At 47.5% G+C, this 23,949-nt stretch overlaps 1 protein-coding gene across 3 annotated transcripts in view; it reads right to left on the bottom strand.

Moving 5' to 3' along the window:
- The window catches only part of LOC119457907 (beta-1,4-glucuronyltransferase 1), a 414,428-nt gene that overhangs the window by 302,637 nt on the left and 87,842 nt on the right, over positions 1-23,949 (bottom strand). The window lies entirely within an intron of this gene.

Below are 23,949 nucleotides of genomic sequence, written 5' to 3'. Positions count from 1 at the left end.
TTCAAGCTTCAAACCACCTTGTGACTTTGCACATTGATCATTTCCCATTACATACTGCCCTACAAAATAAAGAGCAGCAACTGGCATTGTTACATTCTGCCCCTGTAACACACAACAAATTTTTTCATGTCATGTTAGGTGTGATTCGTATTCGTCCTAGTCTCAGGTGCCTGCAACGTAATTAATCGCGTGACTAGCACTGAATAACGCTCGAAGATTATCCGTGTACAAGAATATGGGTGGCCAAAACCCAGAAGAAACTAAGCATCCTAACGGGACGACTGAAGAATGGTGTATGTGTTGATGAATGTGTTGAAGGATATATATATATATATATATATATATATATATATTGTCACTGGAAACGGTATAACTGAAAATATATTTACAAAATATCTACAGCGGGCTGTAGCACTGCCAAGATGGCCGAAAGACAGTCTCTTCAATTGTCCTCGTCTTCACCCAAATGGTCAACGTCATCTTTGTCCCATTGCGCGCAGTCTCGCAACAATATATATATATATATATATATATATATATATATATATATATATATATAGTTACTTTTGTGTTTCAAGGCATAAAACGACGTTGTGTTACGACAATAGGTGGGACGCCAATGCATTTCTCCGGAAATGTTTAGAGATTAATTTCTCGAAACTGATGTCATCCTGAAAAATCATTCCATATGTATCCGCCTTGCGAACTCCACGCCTATAATTTGTAAATTGCAATATGGGCCATAAGGCAATTAGTTAAAAACTTAATTAGTGAATATTTATTAATTAGTGGATTATGCATTTCGATTTTTTGTGCAAGTAATGTCCGCCTCTTCGAGCAGACAATCTAATCGAACTAGAATTGAGCTATCTGCCACTGGCAACCTTTACAAATTTTTTAAAGTGTTCGCTGAAACACCCGGTATATACATATATACAAAAGGCCCCGCCCTTCGAACTTCAAACACCGACGGGAAATCGCCAAGACGATCAAGGCGCGCGCGCGCACACGCGAACTCTTTTAACCGAAAAGAGGTCGCAGGCTGTGCAGGGAGGGAGGGCTAGGATCATAGTCGTCCTGGCTAGAACAAAGCCATAACGGAAACACAAAGTTCAGCTTCACCGCCCAACCAATGAACCGCGCGGCGAAGCCGAACTGTTCTGCTACCTCCGCCCCCCCTCCCTACTCGAACAACGTCCGCTATCGGCAGGTCGTCGTACTCTGGTCCCCGCGCACAAAAGCAACGTATAAGAGACGAAGATAAAGGGCAAAACAAACTCGGCGAAGACTAAGATAAAGAGAATAATAGAAAAGGGGTTCACATCGCGAGCCCGGAGCGCAATCTTCGACGAACGCGAGCGCGTGTGCTCAAACCACCGGTGCTGAATTATGCATGAGGTTCGGCTCCCCCTCGCAGCAGGGGTGCACCGCGGAGAAAACGCCGTTCCGTCTCACGAGAACAGGTGCAGCGCCGCATTCCACAGAAGCTGCAGGGCGTCCTGAGATGGTCGCCACTATGGCGTACAGAAAAAAAAAAAAGAAGTTAATGATGAGTTAGTTATGGCAGCGCACTGATAGTGAACATCGCCAACTTCGTATAATCGGAAACCGTATGCGTTCTTTTTTTTTTTTTGAACTATTCAACGTGCAATCATCATTCTTACAGTTGTTCCTGCCGCACTTTTCTCACGCCTGATGTAGCACAACGTCGTCTGCTGTCTTGTTCTGTAGAGCAGACGACGACTCATTAGCGGACGTTTTTTCGTTCGTGGACATACGTACTTGCTAGTTCTTTCGTCTGCTCTCGACAACACTGAACAGACGGCGTTACTGCAAACGCGCGATACAAGGCGCGAAACAGTGCAACAAAAAACTACAATATCAATGAGAGCACATTGAAAACTTAAAGCGCACATGCCTTGAGTTTCTACAGTGTAAACCATATGCGGTAGTAGTTCTGCCGTAATTAATTCGTAACTACGGAAGCTAATCTAACCACAGTTCGTCCCTGTGTGGCCGAGCAGCGACAGCCCGCATATGCGTGAATTAGCATTGAGGTAGCAGCCTCAAACCAATGAGTTAGCACCTCAGCCAACGAGTTGGCAACCTCAGCGCTGACATTTAAAGCTAGCTCTGACGATTCCCCGGCGTACGTCCATGCTTCTTTAGTACCATGTACCATCACGATCAGCGCATTTATGTTCACTGCAGGGCAAAGGCCTCTCCCATTACTGTCCAATTACTCACGTGGTGCGCCAACCAACCCCATCTTATGTCGAGATCGAGCCACCACCGTCGGCTCAATCTCGCACGCTTTCCATCACACAAACAGCATACAGCGCGCGGCCGCGATGTTATCGAACTTGGACTTTATACAGAACCTCACGGCGACGGCAGAAACGCGCCTGGGGTGGACATCTCATTGCTATCGTAATAAAAAAAGGATTAGACATCCCGGAGGCACACATGACACACCATAAGTTTCCGACAAGAAAATTCCCGAAGAAACGCAAACATTAAATATGCCTTCGTATTGCACGCAAGAAACAAAGTAACACAAACTACGACAACAAACCATACGTCGCGTACGGTTAACAAACTCAAGCGCGTAATCTAAAATTTCGCTAAGCTGACGCGGACAGCGGTGAAGCCAGGCCAAGAGAAAGCCTACTCCTTGGGGCGCCAAATCCTGAACGGCCTGGTCCAGGCTCATCGGCCGACGAGGGGTTTATCAAACCAAACAATTGTGATACGGAAAAAAATCGACACCGAGAAGTCTACAGCGGATGCGTGCGAAACACGTCACGAACAAGGAACAGCGTAAGCAACCCGGCCATCTCGAACGAGAACCAGCGAGATAATAAAAACACGGCGTTCGCACTAAAGATAACTGTTCCGTGTATACAGGAACCACAAGAAAAGAAAGAAAAGACAGGAAGAAAAGCACACAACTGCCTCTATAAGAAACCTTGCACGCTCTCGCGGTCCTGAACACACGCACACGCACTCACCATAGCCGCCACGCCCGGATAAACTTCATAACTCCCCGAGGAACGCAGGCCGGCCACATAACGAAGCCACATCGCACAACGGAACTGACGGCTGGTCAGCCACAGCCACTCCTTGCTCCGTCGCAGAAAAAACTATACGCGAGTTTACAGAGAAAAAATAAAACAGCAAGAATTGAACCAAAATATTATCCACACGCCGCCAGAGCTCCATCGAGCCATGTGTTCTTACTTTATTTTATTTATTTATTTCCATTTTCCTGAGCTTCCAACCGCAGGCGAGTGAGAAGTGCGCGTTGTTCCTCGCGGTGTTCCTTATTGCGAATGCCTTCAACATCAACAGAAAAAGCCCAAATAAATGTGTTACTGCGGAAAGCGTACAAACAAGCCCTCGGTCTTCTTCCAGGCACCGGAACAACGAAACTTCTATCCCTGGGCATCCACAACACCTTAGAAGAACTAATTGAAGCACACCGACATGCGCAAATCACACGCCTCAACCTCACTAGAACAGGCAGACCAACTCTTCGCATGTTGCAATACCCCGTGGCGACAATCAACAATCAACAAGTACTCCGCAAGTATCTACACGAGCAAATAATGGTGGCCCCTGTTCCGCGTAACATGCACCCGGAATATCACTTGGGCAGGAGAAAAGCACGAGCGATAACAATAGAAAGGAGATACGGCACTCTCTCCACTGCTCGCTGTGCAGATGCGGCCATGTCCCCGAATGGAGAGGGCATGGCAATCAGCGTGGCTGGACACAGACAGCATGAACTGGTATCCGCCTCCATTCGTACGCAGAACGTCGCCGCAGCAGAAGAGGGAGTCATTGCCCTCGCCATCTCGGCATCGAGACAAAACGAAGAACTATATATTCTTACAGACTGTCAGTTAGCATATCGAGCCTACGCGAACGGCCATCTACATAAAATAGCATGCGATATTCTTAATCGCCTCAACGAAATACCCCGCACCACGATAATTTGGACACCGGGACACGAAGCCTTCAGCGGAAACCATCGCGCACACACGATAGCCCGAGGTCACTGCAACCGGGCTCTGCAAGAGACGCCACAAGACCCAAGTCCAAAAGCACTACAAACTTACTACGATATACTGCAGCACTACCGCCTTTCTAGAAGAACGATGCCGCCACGGCACCCATCCCTCACCAGAGCTGAAGCCAGGACCTGTGGAGGCAACTCCAGACCAACATCTATCCTCACCTCACGCTCCTTCACGCGATGTACCCCACCCTTTATCAGCCCCTTTGTCCTGTCTTTACAGAGCGAGCTACCCTCTACCACACCACATGCGCATGCCAAAATATCCCCAATAGACAGTTTTAGTTTAGCGTTAGCGTAATAGCGGGGTTACGGGAAATAGCGTTACCGTTCCGCAAACGAACTTTGCAGAAAGAGAGTTTTAGTATAGCGTGATAGCGTAGTTTACGTGCGGTACGCTATTCCATTACGCTTTGAATTTCGCATACACAGGGCACCTAATTCTATGTGTGTGTGCGTCCGGAAAGTGCGATAGGCAGCGCAATGGAAGCCAGGAGCGCGTTGTATTTTTACTTCACATGTCCGTCGATCTGCAACGAAACAGACAAGCAGTACAAGCTGTCTACCATAGCCTCCGAAATCCTCCCATCTCAGAGGCCATATGCCGTCGTCGCGCCTATCTCCCGACTTTAGCGTCAGATGGCGCTCGCATCTCAGAAAAAATTTCTCTCGTTAGGCTTAGGCGCGTTCGAAACGAGAAGCGATCTCGAAAATACCTCAAGATTAGCCATAACACTCTCTCGGCGAAGCGGCATGAGACTAAGCAAAAGCCGTTTACGCAGTCATTTGCTACGAACAAAGTGAATTCTACAAAAACAACGCCAAATTCAGTTCGAAGCGGGCGACCGGGACCGCCGCCATGTTTTACGTACACTACGTACACCACGCTAACACGGTAACGTTAACTCTGAGAAATAGCGTGCGCACGGTAAACGGTATGGGTCGGTTAGGGTTCTGCGCATGCGCACTTCGATTCCGCTATTCCGGTACGCCCGCTATTCCGGTAACCACGCTAAACTAAAACTGTCTAATAGACAGTTTTAGTTTAGCGTGGTTACCGGAATAGCGGGCGTACCGGAATAGCGGGATCAAAGTGCGCAGAACGCTAACCGACCCGTACCGTTTACCGTGCGCACGCTATTTCTCAGAGTTAACGTTACCGTGTTAGCGTGGTGTACGTAGTGTACGTAAAACATGGCGGCGGTCCCGGTCGCCCGCTTCGAACTGAATTTGGCGTTGTTTTTGGAGAATTCACTTCGTTCGTAGCAAATGACTGCGTAAACGGCTTTTGCTTAGTCTCATGCCGCTTCGCCGAGAGAGTGTTATGGCTAATCTTGAGGTATTTTCGAGATCGCTTCTCGTTTCGAACGCGCCTAAGCCTAACGAGAGAATTTTTTTTTGAGATGCGAGCGCCATCTGTCGCTAAAGTCGGGAGATAGGCGCGACGACGGCATATAGCCTCTGAGATGGGAGAATTTCGGAGGCTATGGTAGACAGCTTGTACTGCTTGTCTGTTTCGTTGCAGATCGACGGACATGTGAAGTAAAAATACAACGCGCTCCTGGGTTCCATTGCGCTGCCTATCGCACTTTCCGGACGCACACACACATAGAATTAGGTGCCCTGTGTATGCGAAATTCAAAGCGTAATGGAATAGCGTCCCGCACGTAAACTACGCTATCACGCTATACTAAAACTCTCTTTCTGCAAACTTCGTTTGCGGAACGGTAACGCTATTTCCCGTAACCCCGCTATTACGCTAACGCTAAACTAAAACTGTCTAATAACTCCCCAAATCGAAACGCAACGCACGAGCAGTGGGAGATGGTACTGACCAGCTCGGCACTGGAGGATCAGCGAAAGCTTATCGCCGGAGCCGTAAGTGCTGCCACCGCCGCTAGGGCAATGGACTGAAGGCTCCACCCACCACGGAGATCGACGCTTCTCCGTGCCCCATCAAAATAAAGTTTTCTCTCTCTCTCTCTCTCTCTCTCTCTCTATTCCGAGTGTCCGTAGGCTCTCGATTACACTTTCCCTTATGACTTTCCTCTCTTTTATATTTGTCTATCTTTTATTTTACATCGAAGCTGTTAAAGGCTAGATTCCCCAGGATCGCGTCCGCGTGTAGCAAAAAACTAGCATCATCAACATGTGTTTTGGCTCCGTGTGCGTGGTGGTTTGGCTCTATGTGCGTGGCGGTTTTCCGCCAGTTGTGCCTTAGCACAGGTGTCAAAACGGATGATCGATGGCTCATTGTAATACCCCTCGCCACCGCCGATGCCTCTTTCACAAGTGTCGCGATACTCGACGCCGCACGTCCCACCAATCATTGTGCCCCTTCGTCTCGTGACGTAGAGATCGCGCGAGCGCTGTTATCAGCAGTTGCCCTTTGCACTCGCTATGGGACGGATGCTCGATTAACCACATCTTCTAGGACCCTGACGTCAGGCTCCTGATGATGCCTTGCAGTGTGCCGCGGCTATGAACGCTGTGGCTCATACGCTACTCTATGACGATGGGGCTGAGTTGGCGCAGCAAACGCACTACTTTGCTATTGCGCCGGGCGAAGACAAGAGACCGGTGTCCTTGCTCTTTGACGAACATGCCGAAGACGCTCAATATAGTCAATAATGATAATATATAAGTTCACTATAGCAATATCCAACATAGCAGACCCACCATAGTCACAGCTACGCTGGCTTCCATCTTCACATTAGTGGAAGCGCTCTGAATTTTTTTTTTTTTTACAATCAGCGACACGATCGCGGTACCGCCATGCTGATTCGGTGTCGCACCATTTCTTTTCACGAAGACACGTGGACGAGGTTCTACATTTATACAATCTTCACGGGGACTGGAAAATAAAACGTATCATCCGACAATAATCGTATATAAACAAAAAGCCGTATATAAGAAAGAAACGTATTATCCAGGAAAACTTGTTCCGCAGACTCGTATCAAGGAGATTCCACTGTAATTATAACCCAGACTTTTATTTATTTTTATTTTCTTCAGTTTTACACAGCAATACTGCACCCGCAACTCTTTGTTCCACCGGCAAGCCGCCACTAAAACCCGATCTCTTTTCTACTAAATATGTACGCACAGAGCAAACACACCTGAAGCTTAGAGAGAGAGAGAGAGAAAGGCAGAAATAAATTAAAGGAAATGAAACTATCTCCACACAGGATTGACGCGTGCGGAATCAAGAGGCCCGTGTGTATAGAACTCTCAGGCGTCGCAATAAAAATACGCCGACCGACAGACTGCGGTCATCATCGCAGTCGGGGTATAAGTACGGGCCCCCCCATATTGAGTTTACTTCTACCTGACCTACTGTCTTCGTCCCAACTCCTCAGCCACCGCCAGCGTTTCGAGTGCTCTTGAACGACGAAGGGGGGCGGGGGTCCAGAGAAGTGTCTGAAAGCGCGTTTGTTTTGATTAGCGGCAGAACCGCGGCCCGGTCAGGAGGAAAGTCGTCACTAAGACTTATTGCCTCTCGGGCTCGGAATGAAACTCGGACGAGTGGTGTGGAATAGATACGGCGTCCGAGCACGGTTGGAAGGAGAACTTCTATAGGAGCACGAAGTTGAAGTTGAGCAAGAGGCCAGGTCGGCATATAAGGTATTCGGTGGAGTGAGTGAGTGAGTGAGTGAGTGAGTGAGTGAGTGAGTGAGTGAGTGAGTGAGTGAGTGAGTGAGTGAGTGAGTGAGTGAGTGAGTGAGTGAGTGAGTGAGTGAGTGAGTGAGTGAGTGAGTGAGTGAGTGAGTGAGTGAGTGAGTGAGTGAGTGAGTGAGTGAGTGAGTGAGTGAGTGAGTGAGTGAGTGAGTGAGTGAGTGAGTGAGTGAGTGAGTGAGTGAGTGAGTGAGTGAGTGAGTGAGTGAGTGAGTGAGTGAGTGAGTGAGTGAGTGAGTGAGTGAGTGAGTGAGTGAGTGAGTGAGTGAGTGAGTGAGTGAGTGAGTGAGTGAGTGAGTGAGTGAGTTGCCAGGCTGGCAGCTGTGAAGTTGCATATAATAATACAATTATGGAGGACCAAATTAATTTATCATGTCGTACACCCCCCTCAGATATGCCACTCGTAGGACTTCTGCCGAGTAAAACTTGTGCAAAGCTCTCACAAGAATTGTAACAAAGCCGCGTAAGCAACAAACTCGCGTATCAAATTTGTCCGCTTCAGGGTGCTTTACCCAATGCATTTCACAGAAATGCTATATGGATGTTTGCCGAGCAGAGTTACTGATTTTCAGACTTCAGTGCTTCACTTATTTCTCAACTTATCAGTTTTCGATAATCTTAGCAAAAAGTACCAGGTCCTCGTAAATCAAAATTCGGCTCCTACAGTTGCTACAATTTAGCTTTCTCTTTCAACTGCGACACATTTCGTGGAAACTGGTCCAGCGGTTGCTCCGTGAGATTATTTCAGCTCTTTACACGCATTTCAGTGTCGCCGGGAAATCAGAAGTCGATCCGAGCTCAAGCTCCCTCTTGAGGCGAAAAGAATAGGAAATGAAAGGGCCGTTACAAAATGCGACTCCGAATGTCCAATACAACTGATCACCAATCGATATTGTTACCGCTAGCGCGCTGGACTGCGCAGTCACGTGAGTAATGACGCATTCGACCGATCCTTTCAGAGAGCTCCAGCTGCTCTGCAATGGTCGTACACAAGCCAGCAACTGTACGCTTTTCTGAGTAAACGGTTGGGCTCCGATGAAGATAACGAAGTTGCACTTATCGCTACTGTAGATCCGTTTGTTCTTGTTATACAGCTTTAAATCACTCTTGCACAACCTCTGTAAAACTGTCAGAGCGCTGTGAAAATGATCAATCGAAGACGGCACACATGAATTGAAAAGGACTTATATCAGTGAGAGTTGCACAGATGACACCAACAGTACAGAAGATGAAATTAACTCTCGCTGGACTCGGTGAAAGCAGTGCAACCTGGCACTGTACTGTCGACTTGTTGTCATGCTGGGGCTGTGTACCGGTACTCTGGATATTCGGCAAAACATAATCTGGAAGGTGAAAATCAAGCCAGATGATTTACCTGTTGGATAACGGACAACAGACGCGCTAAATCATGTACGCAACCCTTTCCTTATAAAGTAAACGTCTTTAAATTCAATTCAATGCTTGCAGTACCTGCGTCGGGCAGGGTTGCATGCGTTTATTTGGCATCCTTTCTTTTAATTTTTTTTCACTAATTCTGCCTTGCGGTAAATCCTTCGAATAAAAATGAAAGGAAAAAAACTGTCTGGATGCAGAGAATATTTTAGGGAAGCGCGGTCCAGACTCCCTACGCTACCACGCACGCGACCGTTTATTTACGTACGCTGCACTAAAACGCACTAACAGCCATCTCACCGACGAGCTTGCTAACCGAGCTTGCTAAACGAGCTTGCTAAACGAGCTTGCTAACCTGATCAACGCAATATAAATAGAAGGCGCGTCGCACAGTACTGCAGGATAAAGGTCAAAATCAGAAAATTCCCAAAGTGGTCCCGCTCCTCAGCGTCCGGGAAAAAAATAACGCATACGGTTAAGGGGTCACTGTCCCGATGACACGTTAACGAGGTGCTTATCTCTCCCCAGCCATTCAAAGAAACCAAACAGCCGGCCCATGTTAAGCGTCTACAGGAACGAACGTATACACTTAAACACGCACGCACGAGCGTGCAGACACACGCATAAAACGACAGATTCGCAAAAGCAAAACGTACTCGCGCTCTCGCGCACAAACACACACAAACACATAACACGCATACACACATACGCACGCACACACGCGTACTCACACATGTACGCAAGAACACGTTAGCGGAAGACACAAGCAACAGCGGCCCAACTTCACAGTATTCTTACTAAGCGTAAGCGCTCCGCGCTTACGCATGACTTTTTCCCCATCACAGTCTAGCAACAGCAGGCGCGCGTTCCTCCAAGCAGTTTGGGTTCATTTAGAAAATTCGGACAATGTTTTTTTCGATGCCCTGCACTTATTTTGTTCACTTGATTGTTTAGAAATGCACTCCGCTTTAGGGCCTGTCATAGTGGGTCGCAATGGAAGTGTCCGTATAAGTAAAACAAAAAAAATACAAAGAAAAGGTTTCTTGTCAAATGAAGCAAGTGAGCACCACCCGAATGTTCCGGACGAACAATAGCGACGCCGGAACATTGAACAAGAACATAAATAGCCGCGAAAGAACCCAGGCCTTGGCGGCGCGGCCGCACCTTGTATCCAAGAACACATAGTAACAACTCAAAACTATGCGAGAAGAAAACACGGCGCAGTCACGGCGCTACAACAAAGTTCGAAGCGACGCAGTCTGCGACCAAAGAGATTCGGAACCCCCGGTTTAATTAGAAAGCCAGCTAGCAAACCGACTAGGTAGCTTGCTAGCTAGCCAGCAGGAAGTCGGTTCATTACGGCGCCGGCAATTTCTATTCCTCCTGTCTTCTTTATTATGAGGCTTCCTTCTTCGTTTGCGCATCGTTTCGAGCCAAGCCAAGCCTCTACTTACCGTGCGACGCCCCGACACGGAAACAACAAAACGCCGCCCCGCTCAGTCAAAACAAGTAATCTTCACCGCAGCGCACCGGAGTTCGTCAGCAAAGAAAACGCTACGGACAAAAAAGATGACTTCATCAACTCGACGAGGACGAAGCGAGAAACGCTAGGAGAGCAATGAAAGCCAATGATAAAGGTTCGCCCAACCTAAATAGCGTAAACAAGAAAATTTTCAATTAGTTACTCAGACACTAATGACCAGAGATTCGAACTCAGAACAACGGCAAGACCTCTTCAAGTGAATGGTTTTCGGTTATTCTTTCTTTTTTTTTTCTTCTTTGCCATCGTTCTTAATTAAACAGCCACGTAAATCTCGACGGTTTTTCTCGCCTTTGATGCGGTCTGCGTTTTTCGCGGACAAAAACGACGTACAAAAGAACCAGTGCAGACCGCGTGCTTGAACAGCGGCTGTCTCAATGCATTTATTCATTTACTGATATTTCACCAAACTGTTGGCCCTTGGGGCGTTACAGGGGTGGGTCACAGTAAAAATTCCGCGTAGCAATACATATAGTACGTGGGAGAAATACAAAACCATAGGTAATACGAAACAAAATGATTTTTTTATTTACTGACTAAGCTTCGGCGCAGGGGCAGACGTCATAATTTGCGCAATATTCACCAATACTATTATTAAGCTCCTCAGATCCGAAATCAGTTCAGGGACGTAATTGCTTTTCATTCGGTTCTTATTACGAACTGGCATGTTACGAACGTGAAAAGCCCTTTTGTTTAAATACCGCAAGTAAATGTTGAGGACATCATTTCCATTTAAATTGAGAATGTAACCATCTCCTCAGCACCTCGACGTAAACGTTTTCACTGGCCTAAACACACAAACGATAGCGTACCGTCGCGTGGTATGCGTTGGCAGGTTGAAGCTGAATGGTGGATTTGCATATCATCTCCGCGTTATTCGAAACCAACTTCGCGGCTTCATTTTCGTCGCCTTTGACGACGCAACTGTTCCGATAAATGACTTGTCAGGTTTCACGAAAGATAGGCGACAAGAATATAATTAAACCGTCTGTCGCAGAATTGTGCGTGCATTTGACTTAACGCCGGGATGAATATGTAATCGCTTCAGAGTTAAATTTGAAATGGATTAAAGACAATGTGCAAAGGTATGGTACTCCTGGATCCTATCCATCTGGGGCGGTATTCTGTAAGAGTCCAATTAGTGGACTGTCCATTTCGGCTGTCGCTGATTGGCTGCTGCTTCACGTGCAGGAAGGAAACTGGCTGGCACCTTCCTGCATGTGAAGCAGCAGCCAATCAGCGACACCCAAATGGACAGTCCACTAATTGGACTCTTCCAGAATACCGCCCCTGGAGTAGCACGCTAGTCATGCCGCAAGGCAAACATCTCCAGGATCCAGTAAATCTCTCTCTCTCTCTCTTCTGGATACGAAGGGAATGAAGAAGTGAAATAATAACAACATACTTAATGTCATCTATGAATAGTGATTTTTGTTGCTACGTAATTGATGTCAGTCAGTATTCAAAACATGTTTCGCTAGAAAACATACGCGTGGCACCAATTTCGAAGAACACGGAGTCAAAATGTGTACGCCAAGTGCACTGCTGCTTCAGTTAACACCTTCGCGTACTCCATGTTACCACAGAGCGGGAAAGTTTGCTGCAAAAGCACTGCGTTTCCCAGAATACATTGAGGGACTTAATTTCCCGAAACTGCTGCAATGCTTGGAGCTTGTAGTAAAGGAGTGGCAGTTACGTTCATAATGCGAAGCAGTGACACGACTGGAGGAAACAGTCGCAGATGTGCTTGACTATTCTCCTTTCGGGAAGAAGCTTAATTTAACCGCTACAAGCCAGTGGCGCTTCTAATCCGAGCCGTCTTTATATGTGTAGGTGGCGCACCCAAGTGGTGAAGCGGAGAGACACGACTCTCTCTCTATCTCTTGCTGCCCTTTCCTATCCAGACTTCGCTTCTTGTCACAGACTTCATTCAAATTAGCTTACTTCACTAGAAGAGAAACTTGGGCGAGTTGGTGGGAATTCATGTTTGGAAAAAATAACAGCGCTGGGTAGACAAGCACACAAGGAACAACTTGTGCTTCGCCACCGATTCATGTACTCTAAACATTTTTTACGCCTTTAGACGTGTATAAAGGGTGTTAGTTATCCCATGGTTAACACCCTCATGTTTAATGGGTAAAATCGAATCATTGGTAAGAACCAATGATGGTATCTTGTTTGCCAATTGTCTTTCTGGCAAGTAAAAATGATGACAGCTGTGACAGTAGACACGAAAAGGGCATTAAATTAACTTTCAAAGTTATCGCTGTCTAATTCTCCACTCGGATATATCTCTGCGCCCGAGGCTGTCAGAGTTATTACATACTTTTCAGCCACGCTTTTTTTTTTCACCGCACGCTGAGGTAGAGCTTCGTTTTGATGTTCTATAGGATTCTTTAAAGCCTTAACAGCAGGGTTGCAACCCATGAGACAAGAAAAAACTCTAAAGGGTGTAAATATTCTTAGAGTGTAGATAAGCAGCCCAGCATCGCGTCAACGGAGGCACAGGAGGTATTCTTTGCTGCGGCATCGGAGAAGCGGATGAAGGAATTAAAATTTTGGCAATGCATTCTGGGAATTTCAGCGGCGGACACCGGCGCGCAGCTCAACGACTGGGAATGCGAGCCCATAACACCGGAACGCTGTAAGATAAAAGTGCGAAAACTGAGTTTTCGTTACTGACGTCACGTTACGTGACGTCAGTGTCCTAACGCGCTAAAACCAACACGCCAACGATATGACAAGGCCGCCTTTGACAAATATGGGTGAACCGATCCAATACGTCGGCCCAACATGTTTGGGGCACTTTAGCCCTCTTTATCCAACTTTTATCTCACAGTTGGTTTCCATCTGTCGGCCCCCATCTTGACTTTGTATTGTCGCTGCATAAAACTTATTCGTTGAGCTTGGCTGACACACCCGCCGAGAGCCCGTTCTAAAAAAACTCGTAGAGTTTCTCTTCACATTAATTCGTTGCACTGCGGGATAGCCGGCTATACGTTAAATCTGAGCTCACATAGGCTGCCTGAGAAATACAACACGTGACCTAGAGGAACGCGCGGGCAGGAATTGCGCGAGTGTTTTCTACGTGTGTTTTTCTCTTTGTCCAGTGCCGGTACTCCCACGCATCACGTGATCAGAAAGTGAAAAAAGAAAAAAAAACAGCGCTCCTGTCAGCAAGTAAGTCAACCCTAAAATTAACGCTCGCCAATGTTCAGAGCGAGCAAATCCCCGAAAACAAAGGGGGAGCGGGATGTGACGAAAGCCGCGTAGCGCTCTGCAGGAAGAGCTGATAGAAGGCTAAAAAAAAGATAAACTTAGGATTAAGCCGAATTCATTTTCGTCTTGCCGACTCACGTTCCACACCGACATGCATGGCGTATACTAAAATACGAACACAAAAGCTCGCGCGCCCAGGGCAGCTGCGTGACAAATCTGGCGATGCGGAAAAATGCATTCGCCGAGCGAAGCGACGCCGACCGCAAGAGCGACGCCTGTCGCAACAAACCTCGCGAAATTTTGTCAGATATACGCGACGGCAAACACCACAAAAGCAATAAAACTCGACCGTCTCCGACGCTGCCTGCAACGGCGCGTGCAGCTTTTGAGTGACTGCCGCACCGAAACGCGCTTCCCTGCAACTCTCATTCGCGGCATACCACTGCCCCGCGCAACACTCTAGCCTTGAGGGAAAGCGCAGCGCGAGAGAATGCGTCGGCTTTGCCACAGCACGCGCGCGCCTCGTGGCCGAAAAAGCGTGCAACGCGGCGAAGCAGTGATACGCCGTGAAACCGAAAGAGACGCCTAGCACGTAACCTATGCGCACTGTGCTAGCTAATAGAAAACCATTCATTCATTCAGTCATTCATTCATCCATTCATTCATTCAGTCGTACACACATTCAACGCTTCTCTTTGGTAGCCTGCCTGTGTCGATTTCATTTCAACAAACCCGCTCCCAAGCCTTGCAAAATTTCATTCATCGTTTATTCATTCTGTCACTCAGTCACTGTTGATCGGCTGAGCATTCACGGAAGCGATGTCAGCCGGAAAGTAAGACGTGGTGGCCACCGTATTTTTGGAAATCACCTATCGGGGCCCAATAGCGGGGCGATAACTTTCGCAGTAAGAATATCGTCAAGCTTTACCGATTTTTCGCAAGCAGACGCGAATTGCACAATCAGCGCGTCCGAAATTTAGAGACGATGTAGCATTCACAACGCTGTCATTCAAGTAGCAAACATTGTGTCGCTATAAGATACTCAAGATGTCCCGTGACCACAATGTTTGCTAGAAGCTTCTTGCCACCTCTATCGCTTTTGTCTTAGCAGAATCCAAAAATGTCTAAAGCAGCCTTGATCGGAAGCCTGATTCCATTACGCAATCACTGCGTTCATTTGGCGTCCACCGCGACGCATTGTACGGACGAAGAGTGCAGTGGCAACTACACCGTTTTGAGACTCGGAACAGACTCGTACAAATGCGCGAGCCAATCACGTTCACTCACTTCCATGACGTCACGGCGGAAGGGGAGCTTCTTTCAATATCGGCGTCTTTCGAATGAACTGTAGCGCGAAAGCGCAGATGGCGTTTGCAGTGCGATCTATAGTCGGCAGAGCTCGCACTGAATTCCTACTCTATGAGATACATACACTGCCACTGATTCACTAATACTGGACTATTAATCACAAGCCAAACGTTACTTAAGCTACTTCGAAACCCCGCTATAGCGAGAAACAACATGAAATTTGACGCCCCCAAACTGCGACCGACATGCATGTGGCCTGCGACCGACATGCAAGTGACCTAGACTACTTCAAATACCCGCAATGACGAAAAGTTATTGATAGGTCTAACGCCCCCAAACTAAATAGTGGAGTGTGAGAGAGGCCATGGTAGACGACCCCGGATACATTTTGACCAAATGAGTTAGATTATCGCGCACGAAAAAATGATACCCGCAACAGAAGCGTTTATTGCATGCCACCCCCACGACAATGCGGCCACCTCAGGAGGGAGTCCAACCCGCGACCAATAGCGCTCAACGACAGAACGCTACATCCACCGAGCCAATGTGCATCTCGCAACTCGGTGAAACGCGACAAGAAATGCCAGCGTGGGGAAGGAAGCGGGCGCCTAACCGGCGTTGCAGTCGGCGTGCTGCACCGCATTACACGGGCCCAGTTATAACTCTCCCGGCAAGAGAATTGCGCGTTCGGACGCGGATGGTGGTCGGTCGTGAGGGGGGCGTTGAGCACGCGGTCGCCTTAATTGCATTCCAACATCGGTCCGTGATCACCGGGCCGCGGTGCTCGACGTGGTGTATAGCGCGTGTATAATGACGCACTGGAGCGCGAACGCGCGCGTCGGAGGTGTCGCGAGGGAAAGCCGGCTTGCAAGCGATGAAAAAAAGGAAAAGTGTGTGTGTGTGTGTGTGAAGGGCGGGGGAGCCGGGAGGTATAGAAGCGAAGAAGTGCGAAAAGAGGGCGTCACGTGGTCATGCGTTAACGCCTGAACCGCAGCTCTACAGCGAGCGAGACCTATGCTCCGCATGGTGGCTTGGTCGAGGTGTCGCAGGCTAAAGCCGGCTTGCAGGCGATGAAAAAAAGGAGAAGTGTGAGTGGGGCGCGGGGGAGGGGGAAGCTATAGAAACGAAAGAGTGCGGAAAGATGGTGTCAGGTGGGGGACCGTGCGTTAACGGCTGAACCGCGCGTTAACGGATGAACCGCAGGGAGCGATACATATCCTCTGCCTGGTGGCATTGGTCGGTTTAAATGACGCTGGCAGTCAAGATCCCGTAGAAAGCGATAGAACACGTGTGAGAAAAAGGGAGAGAGAGAGAAAGATAAGAGCAAGCGAAATCTTTGCGCGTTGATACGGAGTTGGGATATATTGCGTGATCGTTGCTTATCGGAGACGGGCCAATTATAAATCATCTGTCGCAGGTAGTGCAGTTCTGTCAGGTCATCTGGAATATTTGCGGAGGCGACCCCGTTGCTTGCGTGACAAATCGCAATATGGCGTTATCTGATCATCAAGGTTGCCTTAATTAGGTTAGCAATTATTCACATTCAAAGTACGCATTAGTTCTTTGTCTTTTTTTTCTCGTTTTTTTTTTGTGCTAATGTACCCGCGTCCGAAGCCCATCATCCCACTCGTAACTTTTTTCTTCTTTTTATATATATTGAATAAATTCTGGGGTTTTAGGTGCCAGAACCACGATTTGATGATGAGGCACGCCGTAGTGGGAGACTCAGGACAAATTTTGAAAAAAAAAATTCGATACGAAGAGAGACAGGAACTTATCGACCTATACCGACCAACTGACAAACCTGGCATGAGCCAAAGAATGCTTCACAATAATAATCACGTGTCATCAATTGACGATCGCGAGCCTGGACAGTTGGTTCCTTGCGTCATTGTCGATTCGATGTAAATGGCCGGCTATGTACGCATATCGGTGAATCTGACTTGATTACGATGGCGTAATAAACGGGACTGTAGCAGTACACCCACGTAAGAAATGTTGTCGCCCACTCGACCTTAATACCTATTAGGGAACTCGTTTTACAATTTTGCGAATTTTGAGCCACGTATTACGAAAGAGAACTTCGTTTCGCGAATAAAGTCGGCTCGTCCGTCTCGGAACCTTCCTTTGAAAGTCTTCTCATTATGAAAGAAGACTATAGAAAGCTGGCTCCGAGCAAGTTGTTACAGATATGTTCCCGAAACCATCGGTATCGGCAACAGCAAAGAGAGAAGTCATAAGGGAAATGCCGGAAGGTTATCTATGCTGAGCCCGGTAGGCTACCCTGCGCTGGGGAAGGAGGACTCAAAGATGAGAAGGAAAAGACTCGGTGTTCGCACTTTGCGCTGGTACACACACAATCAAGCGTTCATCGCTGAGTCAATCACAAGCGGTCATATATATAGACTGGTGCATTTCGAGAAACGCAACAACGCTTTTGTGGCTTTGTACATAGCCCGAAATCACATTTCAGACGGCTGCCTGGACACACCGGCATTTCTTGCCGACGAGGCTGCCCCGCCCGCACATGAGAGTATGACGCTGCAACAAAAACTCATTTCCGGTCTAGAACTATAACACACGCATATTGACGACAATTATGATGGTGTATGTGGTTTTTCGGCACAAGGACCAATGAGGGCCAAATAAAGCCAAGAAATGGTATGGTGTATTCGACGGTGTGGCCACTGACAAGACGTATTTGCGGCATGGCTGTACAGTGGTCTAAAGGTACTCGCTGTAAAGCGCGTAAAATATACTGTATATGTGTTGAGACTATGACTGACACGTGAGGTGTTTTATGAACATAAAAGGCAAGCTATGAATTAAAGGGAAAATGAGACGCCTACCCAATCGTAGCAATTGCCACAAAGGAAACCCATACGGGTTTCTCGAAAGAAAAGCCTCGCATTACTTCTCTACCTTTGCTTTACATTACCATCTCTACCTTCTCTAACTTTAATTTCTTCTCTCTATACCTAGCGGGTTTCCGCTGAACTATTACGGCAAGCTATGAAGTGTGACGCACTAAAATACGGCAGTACTAGTAACCCTACTACCTAACCCCAACCCTTAAACGCAAGGGCTTCGTGGCACGTGCTATACAAAACGGTACTGTCGCAGCAGCTGCCTCTAGTTGGAGGACGAGCTAGGACCTCCTGGGCTTATGACCTGCAATGAACTAATGTCAGGTAAAAAGCTTAATACTGATTCTTCTCATAACCTCTCCAACTGTCGTTTGCATACACCTCATCTTTCCTTAGAGCTACAAGTGCCATTAAACGTTTTCCTCTCTGAAGCGAAACAGCTGTGCCCGCACTGGCTCGTGGCCGCGCTCACAAAGGCTTACTCGTTCTGCGTTGGAATTAATGACACGCTTAGGTGTGACTCTCTTGTGGAAGCAAAGAAACTACTGAGCACCTTTAGCGCGTTTGTCCCCGGTACGACGTGGAGCGTGAATATCTCCCGACAGCACTGAACCGGCCGGACTCGAGACCGTTTTCGGAAACGAAGGTCCTTGGAGCACGGCCGTGCGCGTCGCAGTAGCAGAAAGCAACGACAGCGTTACTTCAACATCTCAAGTTCGACGGGTCTCTTTTGTATAGACTTGCGGCGCATCTGCGCATGCGCGCGTAATTGGTGCTCCCTCTCTCCCTCCTTCTTTTTCGCTGCTTCCGTTCCTATATCCCCTCTCACCCAGTGCAGGGTGGCAAACCGGACGTGCGTCCGGTTACCGCCGCTCTCAACCTTTCCGCGATCTCTTTCGCTCCAAATCTCCTGGTTGCTAGAGAAGAGAATTGTTTGATGCTTGTAATGCGGTTGTATTGTTTTTTTTTTAACGTAGACGCGCGGGATAGCGAGGCATGTTCTCTCCCCCCTCCCCCCCCCCCCTCGTAAAAAATAAATAATAAGAAACAACTCTCTAGAGGACATAACCAACTATGCCGGGAAGCTTCTGAAGTTCAAGGATAGCAGTCAGTGTATGCGAACTTACGACGACCTCGGCGCACTTCAGAGCACGCGAAAAAAAAGAGAAAAAGAAGTTGCACCAGTGTCTCGGAAGAAAGGGAACCATAAATGACTTTAGCGGAGGACCAAGCACTTTACGTTTACTGCAAAAATTACAACAGGGAACACTCTTTTCTGCATTTGTGCAAAAGAAATACTGAAATAAACTGGCTTGACTTGAGTTGGCTTGAGAAGCCTTGCGATGGTGCCGGCGCCGCGGGAGTAAAGGTTAGTACATGGATTTGCCTATATTCTTCGTGTTTGTGGCTTCAAACATTCTTGTGACGATATTTTTACAACGCTTTATCTTTCTAAATTTGCAAGCTCTCGTATTTTTCTATTAACAAGGCAATTAGTCTCTGTCCACATGCGTAATCAGCGCGAATTTTTCGCACTCGTTAAAGCAATATTTTGTTTTGAAAACGATCAATTAGCAACGCCACGAAGCTGTCTGAAGCCGAAAAGTACTAAGTTTAGGCAAATCCCCGCACTGTCAATCATTCTCACGCTGCTTTGAGCCGCCATACTTCCAACTCCCGTAAACACTAAAGCCAGAGTTGCCTCTAGTAGTGTTTCTGTAGAAAATTATATAACCAAAACGTAGCCTCCGAGATCACTGTCATCTCGGAGGCCACGACCAGGAAGGCCCGACACGCGGCACCACCAAGAAGAAAAACAACGAGAAGGAAACAAGAAGTAGAATAAAAAATAATTAATCAAGTTGTCCTTTAAAGCTCCGAAAGTTTACGTCCAAACGTTTCAAATGTATACTTTCACTGAAAGCCAACAACTTCGCAGAACAACGTTACGATCTTGGCGCGAGTCTTCGGAAGGAGCAGCAGACGTGGAAGTTCGTCTGTCACGCGCGGAGTTTCGGATTGCTCGCGGCGAACTTTGGGATGGTTTGCGTCAGTTGCTCTCGCTGCAGACGAGAGAAAGCGAGATAGAGAGAGAACGAAACTGAGAGCGGAAAGGCGTTTCGGAAAATGACGAGGACATAGTAGACGGCAGCCGTAACAAGACGCGCCCCGACGACAAGCGAAGAGAACAAAAGAAAAACGGGAAACTGATTGGGAGACCGAACGCATGGCCGAAAACTACGAAGTTATGCAGTTTGTGCGCTGTACTGTGAATAGAGCTCGAACTGGGCAGTGTGTTGCGACCTGTAATTGATGTTAGAGCGTAGAGGACTCTTGAATGTCGACGGCTAAAAGCCTGCAAAATGCAATACAGCATTTGAACGGCAGCGCGGGCAGACGGCAGGCGGTAGGACAGACGGTAAGCTGTCGAGGGAAAACTCTCCGCTGTATAACGTCCTTACCTACGTTACGATTATCGTAACTGTCATTTTTTTCCCATTCGTGCATTATTATTTTATTGCTATTCATTTCTTTATTATCCGCTCCATGCAGAGAAATTTAGTAGCCGATGTAAAGCCGCCGTCAGACTTGACCCGAACAATAAAGGCGCGGCAGCCCCCACACTGGCCAAGACACTGCCAGTAGGCGTTTGTCAAGCGCTTACCGACATTGCAAACCCAATTTCGGAAAAGCTTCAAACTTAGGTACGTGAAAATACCGTAACATTCGTGACGTAAGACTAACGTCATCTCAACCGCAGCCCAAACGCGAAATTCTCAAAAGGAGGAGTTCACTTCTTGGTTTCTCCCCTCTAAAGATCAAACATTTCTCAGCGAGAAATAAACGCGAATATAGTTTTGAAAGAAGGATGTACCGGTGTAAACGCATGCAGAGTGTTTGCATTTAGCCTCCTTACAAAAAGCGCGAGACAGCAAAATAGGTTGTGCACGATGACTCGCGTACGTCATAATCATCGTATTCGATCACAGTCAAATACCTATGTCAACAACAGCGGCGCGTCCAACGGACGTCAACGTAGGTCTAAACAACCTGACATGTAAACAAAAAAAAATTATTTCAAGTCAAAACAAACAGGTATACACAAACTACGCAATAGATCCTACAGGAGCCACGCCCGCGCCTACGCCTCTTTTATACAACGAAGCGTCGCATATATCACGGCACTTAAATATGTAGGTATATACGCCGTCAGCGAGAACACAACAAACGCGGCGTATGCGCAAACACTCGCACGCGCGCACATACAGAACGCACATGCACATGCAGACACAAGGGACACACGCACACTCAAAACAAACATTTGCACACCCAAATTATTAAAAGCGCGAGCACTCAAGCGACATCGAGGCAACTTTGAAGCCGTGCAGGGGCTTTCACGCATTCTGCTCAACTCGTCGGTAAAAAAGCGCCGGCGTATCACGGGCTTCCAAAGAAGGGCGTCCACGTCCACAGCGCGAAGCAAGAGCGGCCCGTTTTATATACATACAAGCACTCAAAAACACAAACAACCAGGTTTCAAACACACTGCCTCAAAACAGCCTCTCTCTTCGGCATAAAGTGGCACGCTCGCTTTGCTAAGGAGGCTGAATCGCGCATGCGCACGTTCTTAGCAGGCGCAAGCAGCGCCGCGCTGCGGCGACAAAAACTGTTTGCGCAGCTCGACAACTCAAACGAACGAAGAGCGGCGTCCTGTCGCCACCATCGTCTTCATCTTCTTCTTGGCCTTTTCTTCCGCCTATAACGCGACTACGGCACAAAGACGAACAAGGCGTGCAAACACGCCTTGGATACCGTCGTCTACACCTGCGGAGTGAGCGGGCGCGCGCGCGCATAAATTTGCAAAGTTGTGTTCCGCCTGAAAAAACGGTGCAGCGCTTTGGAGGGTGTATACGGCTCGCGTGAACCAATCACGAGCCGACGTCGGCCACAACACCCGCGCCAACCAATGGCAGAGGCGAGCGCAGTGTGGTGCCTCGTGTCCTCGTGCAGCGTAAGAGTTGGTCGTCTACTGTGCTGAGTTTCCTACAAATACTATAAGTCGGTGGCAACCTATACAATTTGCAGGACGCTTAAGCTTCGCCTCTAAGAGTGGAACCCGATAGCGCTCACATATCCCTGACTGCTTATCAGGCTTTTTTTTTCTCTCTCTCTCTCTCTCGTGTATTCAAACTACAGTCCGACGATATATCACGTCTGTACGTTATGGTTAAGTCGTACTTTCCGATTTTTCTGACGGATTTTACATTGAGAAATTCAATTGTTGTTCACTAACGGCTTGCGGCACGCGAAGCGCCTGCCCGGTCGAGGTGGTTCGGGATGATGATGTTCGGAATACTTATTTCCGCCAACGACGCCGGCGCTTACGCCGACGCCGGATTTTCTGCGACACGGGGCCCTTAATGCTGTCACGTTAAAATTACAAGTAAAAGCTCCACCCACGAAAACGTAGTGTACCTTCTGCGCCTCTAAAAGAAAGCCGAGCCAGCAGGAGTCGACAGCCAATAAGGTTCGCTTATTTGCCTGACGTCAAGCGTTATTCAGTGTTTAAAACAGCTGTTTTTCTCGCACAGATTCGTCTTTATGTCACTGGTTTCAGGTTTAAACGTGTATGTCCAGGGCAAATGATATGTGTGATCCTATTATCACACCTCAGCCAATGATAATACTTTAAGTTGAAACAACGACCTTTTATTTTCTAATTAGCCCAATGTTTACATTAGCAGGTCAAAGTTGTTAAGCTGTGAGTGAACTCAGGCTAGCTCGGTTCTCTTTCACAGGTGAAGGGCACGGTGCACTCAGTATTTGCGGGTGGAGCTTGTTTGTAATTCTTATGTTGTCACTGACGTACTACTACAGACGGAACTAGCTGGCGCTGCGATTGTTCGGCGACGTTGGGAACGAGGATTAGTATACATGGATTAGCCTAACCTTTGTGCTAGTGGCTCCAGACTTTATTCCGACGTTACTTATTACCGCGTTCTGTTTCTAAATTTCTAAGAAACCCATTTACAAGCGTGCATGACAACAATAAATTACAGCACGCACGCATAACCGCTGCGATTTGTTTCATTTACAGCGCGATAGAGTGTTGAAAATAACCAAATTTCCAAAGACGCAAAGCCGTTAAAATCCATGTAGATCCAATCCAACACCACAGAGTTGCCTGAAAAAATTACTAGGGGTAACTCTGACGTTAGTATCTACGGGAGCAGCCATAGGATGGGGGGGGAATTGACAGTAGAAGGATTTGCCTAAATTTTGTCCTTCGGTCTTCGAGGGGCTTGGCGACATTACAAAATTGAACTCCAGCACACAAGGCATTGGCAAATTTTAGGGCAATGCACGGCATGTCAGCACTGTCGGCCTATAGTATATACGCACCAAGAGATGCAGTTCGCAAACTTTTGATATTTGTTTAATATTGCAAAGCGGCAGTGTATAAAACCTAACCCACCAACCCGTTTTCGTTACGCAGATCATTAATTTCACCGCACGTTTCCCGCAGAAGCCTATCTCCAATAATCCGGATTACCCATTCTGCATCATTTCCACAAGCATTATGCGGATCAAAACAACCCGAAATTACTGGACTGCACACGGACCTAATGATAACGGTGGTACTTGCGATCTTTTACAGCGCTGCTGTTAAGGGCTAGGTTCCAGGAGATTGCGTCCGTGTATACCGGAAGTAGGCAACAATATTGCGGGGTCTCGTTTTGTGGCGTCTCCGTCCACTTGGTATATACCAAAATTGGCATGAAGGGGTACGAATGTATGACTAACATAACTGATAGGCCATGACATCAACAACGTTACACGCTCGTCAGTTACGTCACGATTAACGATAA

This window comes from Dermacentor silvarum, chromosome 7, assembly GCF_013339745.2.
Source record: "Dermacentor silvarum isolate Dsil-2018 chromosome 7, BIME_Dsil_1.4, whole genome shotgun sequence".
Taxonomy (NCBI): domain Eukaryota; kingdom Metazoa; phylum Arthropoda; class Arachnida; order Ixodida; family Ixodidae; genus Dermacentor; species Dermacentor silvarum.
The sequence above is the reverse complement of the archived record's forward strand: the minus strand, read 5'-3'. Positions and strand labels throughout refer to the sequence as shown.